Source organism: Belonocnema kinseyi, chromosome 9, assembly GCF_010883055.1.
Source record: "Belonocnema kinseyi isolate 2016_QV_RU_SX_M_011 chromosome 9, B_treatae_v1, whole genome shotgun sequence".
Lineage (NCBI taxonomy): Eukaryota > Metazoa > Arthropoda > Insecta > Hymenoptera > Cynipidae > Belonocnema > Belonocnema kinseyi.
In genome coordinates, this window is record NC_046665.1 from 23,811,304 (window position 1) to 23,815,658 (window position 4,355).

A 4,355-nucleotide genomic window follows, 5' to 3' on the forward strand; every position below is an offset into this window, starting at 1 on the left:
ATCGTTGGACTCGCTGTATCGACCTAAAAGGAGAGTATGTTGAAAAATAAAAACGACTTTGGCCAAAAAAACGTCTCCGTGTTTCATTTTTCAGGGACTTATCAGACTGCCTAGTAGATTCGCCCGGCTTTTTTCCTAGGATAAGAAATATTATGTCTTCAAAATCTGGGAAATGATATCGAACATGCTAACGGACGTCTCCGCACACTTTCTGTGTGTTTTTTCTTCAAACAAATTTTGATATTGCCAACAATGTGCGTGTATATTTCGAGGTTATGTGTGTTACAATTCTCCCGAGCGTTACTTCCAAACTACACAATATTTTTGGCCGAAAACTTTGGACTTAAAAATAAACATAGTAACTAATCTCCCGAAACTAATCTTGTTTGCAGGCAATCAAAAAAGTTTATTTCATAAATAATTTCCAAATTATCGGAAAGGCAGAGATGAAAAACGACGTAAGTTCAAAATAATGCACGTGCATAACATTTTTATTTAGCACATTACATTTTTTTGTTATTATCCCTCAAAAAAGAGTCCGGGGACGTCCGTTATGATATTTCATAGCATCTCCGAATTCAGTTTTTAAAAATGTTCATTTTTGTGGAAAAAAGCCGAGGGTATGAATAGTCGGATTTTGTCGGTGTACACAGAAATTTCGTTTAAATTATTTGAAATAATTTCAAATTTTACATTAACTTAGAATCTTTTCAGTACTTATAAATATCTCTTCAACTTACTTGAATTCTTTCTATGAATAATAGATGTTCTATAGTTATGTGTATATCAAACTTTAACAATTTTACTTGCAAATAAAAACTTTTTAAGTAGAACAATTAAAACTGTAATTTCCAATGATTATTTGTTTTGTTTAGTTCTGAATCTTTGAATGAAACACTGTTTAAAATTTAATAAATTTGAATATAACAATTAATGCCACCCTGCATTAGAAAGATGTGAAAATTTTTAATTTTCTCCATTCTTCACACTGAATCGCTTCTCATAAAATATTTTCTTTATCTATAAAATAAAATTTGCAGGACACTGTTTCATGCTCCTCTAACACAAAAATTGAGAATGGCGTGTAAGTTCTTCATTCTGATAGTTGTTTAAATAAAGAGAGTGACATACCGAATTCACTTGGAGAAGAGGAAACGTGGCAGGCGATAGAAGCAGATTAAGACCACGTTGATTCAATAGCAAGGACGAGAGTGGACTCTCTGAAGCGCCCTGGAAGAAATGCTACAATGGACGTTCTTGAAAAGAAGCGGCAACTAATGCTAAATTTGCAGGATAAGGATTATTTTACTGTTATTAAAAATGTAAGTATTGCCATGATTGTCAATAATATACATCGTTTTATTAAACTATTTGTCTGTTTGAGAAAAAGGAAAATTTAGAAGTGAAATACCTTATGCTTTCGACACTTACAGACTATATTTATCGTGATTCACGATTTCCGAACATCTCGATACCACCTCTACATGTCATCTTCAGGGTGAAAAATGGTATGTTTTTTTTAATTTCAGGGACCTATTTATGAATCTCTTGTAGCAACCGTTGATGGAAAATTTGCAATTGAGTATAATTTTTATGGAAAGTTATCCGCAAAACTCGACAAAATGTTGCTGAGTGTGTCCTTTTCTACGAATTAAAGGGTTTATAGAAAAAAGTACGTGACCAATTTCCGTGTACCCTGTATATAATTATACAGAATAAACAATTGATATGTAATGCTGAAATAGTGAATCCTCTAGTCGTTTTTGTTTAGAGAATCTAATAAGAGAAGTACATAGAACTAGCAGAAAAAATGCAGGAATTCTTCCCATCTGAGCAGAAGGTTCGTATACGCTATTGTTAAAAAAATTTTTTTAAACTTCTAACTCGATTTTGATAGATCTGTTAGGCCAAATAAATTTATTTTTATTGTCCTTTTGTTTGAGGAGACATATAACATCCCTTACTATAAGGACGAGTTTGGGAAGAAGCACAGCGCATCCGGCAATGCCTTACCTCAACATAATACGTAATAAGGGCAAGCATAAAAAATCAAGGAGAGTGCCACATCAACAAATTCGCCAAAAAACGTGACTCTCACTCTTGCTTTAAAGCAACAATTAAAGTTGTGTTGCCGTTTTACATCAGGTGAAGGTTTGGAAAATGATACAATTACAGAGTGTAGTCAAATCGTAGAAAACCTAGTTTCGTTAGAAAATTATGAAAATTTTGCTGACAACTTGCCACATTGTTTTAAAGGAAACTCGTGTAGTAGTGTAAAATGGCTTACTTTTAAGGGGACGAATTACAGAAAATAAATGTGGGTTCTTTTATACTTAAGCGATGATGAAACTCTTCCTTCTTTTGGAATAATCAAGAAAATTTGGCAAAACTCTGGAGGAAAGATTTGTCTAATTTGTTTAAAATTGTTCACTATTGGTTTTGATTCAGATTTAGAAGCTTACGAGATTAAGTACTTAACTGAATAGACAAGTGTTTCGATTGAGAGTCTGTTAAATCCTCTCCCAGCGAAATCGCGGTAAAATTTCAGCCACAACCAGGTCTCATGACCGTGAGATAGGTGGTTACAGTCTGTAAAGGAATCAATATGATGATCCAGCAAAAGCCTCATGCACCCTAAGAACACGGAACGACCCAAGGACTACCGCCTTCTGCATTTTTCCCGCAAGTGTTTTAGCATATTGTTGACACGCAGGGATGCTTTTTAGGCTATTAGCGAGTGAAAGCTTGGCACCTCCAAGAGCGCCGATGATAAGGACGTTTAGTTTAACAGAATATTCCGGGTACAATCGTTGCAACTCTCTTATAAGGTCTCGACACCTCTCTTTCTTTCCATTCTCCTAGGTTATGATGTTTTTGTCAGCTGGTGCCGAAAATTCGATAACGAACATAGTTCGCTTCTCGAAGTCAAGAAGAACCATGTCAGGCCTCGAGTGAACAACTGAAACAATTGTCGAGAATATAAAGTTCCAGTATATGCGGCACTTCCCAGTCTCGACATTTGACTCGGTTTCCCTAGGAGCATTTAGGGGAGCGATATTAAGGTTAATCCCGTAAGAGTGACAAGAGATGATAATAAAGCACTCTTAGCGCCGCATTGTGCCTTTGAATGTAGGTCGTTCCCGCGTGAGTTGGACAACTAGATAGTATGTGAGCTAAATGCTCGGGGTGTGCATGGCACGCCCTGCAGCTATCATCAGGAATATCTTGGCTCAAAATGTGGCGACGGTATGTTAAGATGGATATGACACCGTCTTGGCATGCCAAAATGAAACCCTCCGTACCAGACTTCAATCCAGGCGATTTAAGGAAAGCAAACGTTAGCTCACAAGACATTGACTGATCCTTCACATTTCTGTGGAAGATACCGTGCATCCTCTTATCGAGGAGCTGTTCACAAAAGTTTTTCTCTTGTGCTATCTTAATCCGGGCTTTCAGGAGTGAGTACTCGAGATAGATAAGATTTGATGCATTTGCTCACCCTTAATACTGAAGTTCCGAGTGTTTCAACAGCCTTCTCCGCTGCTTTGTACAGAAACGCTCCTTTGCCCACATCTTCGTGATTCCTGACCATTTTAAGAAGAGGGTCTCTTCCATTTGCGACTCTATGTGCTGTACCAAGAATAGTCCTGTTGTGAAGACATTCAAGACTGAATATTCCGCGACCACCTTGACGGCGTGAGATGTACAGTCGCGGAACAGAAGACTTAAGATGCATGCTTTTGTTCATTTTCATACCTTTTTTGTCCTGATATCAAGGGATCTGAGCTCGGTCTTCGTCCATGGAACTACTCCAAATGAATAGAGTACTACCGGAACGGCAAGCATATTCGTTGCAAATTTGTTCCTCGCCGACAGTTCGGAAGACCAAATCTGCCGGATGAGACGTTTGTATCTGCTTCGGAGGGTATCCTTTATAGATCTCACATCCTGAATGCGGCTCTGTGGCACGCCCAGGTCGAATCGAAAGCTTTCCGATAATCAATCCAGGCCATCGATAGGTCACGTTGGTAGAATGCTGCATCTTTGCAGACACATCTATCGATTAGCAGGTTCTCCCGATATCCCGCTACGCCTTTCTTTGAGCCTCGTTGTTCATACTTTTCCTGCCACACAGATTCAATTGCCCGAACAATCCTATCATTTAGGATAGCTGTGAATAGCTTGTAAAGTGTGTTCAGACAAGTTATTGGCCTGTAATTCTTCGGGTCAGCTAAGTTTCCTATTTCCGGCAGGAGTATTGTACGCCCTTCCACCAACCACTCCGGAATCGGCTCTTCCGACTTCAAATATGAGGTGAAAATACGGGCCAAATGCTGATGGGTTGAAGAAAACTT

The 4,355-nt window shown here is 38.1% G+C and overlaps 1 protein-coding gene across 6 annotated transcripts in view; it reads left to right on the plus strand.

Annotated features, from left to right (window-relative positions):
- Nucleotides 1-4,355, plus strand: part of LOC117179306 (protein transport protein SFT2-like) — a 67,102-nt gene that overhangs the window by 16,003 nt on the left and 46,744 nt on the right. The window contains exons 2-5 of one of the 6 annotated variants that reach the window (XR_004467903.1): nt 1,041-1,322; nt 1,530-1,672; nt 1,758-1,840; nt 1,944-2,308. The exons of 3 other annotated variants lie outside the window; for them this stretch is intronic. The gene's annotated coding sequence lies outside the window, so the exon portion shown is untranslated. Of the gene's footprint in view, nt 1-1,040; nt 1,323-1,529; nt 1,841-1,943; nt 2,309-4,355 lie in introns of those variants that run through there. 2 more of the 6 variants (XR_004467902.1, XR_004467901.1) reach the window with 2 other exon arrangements.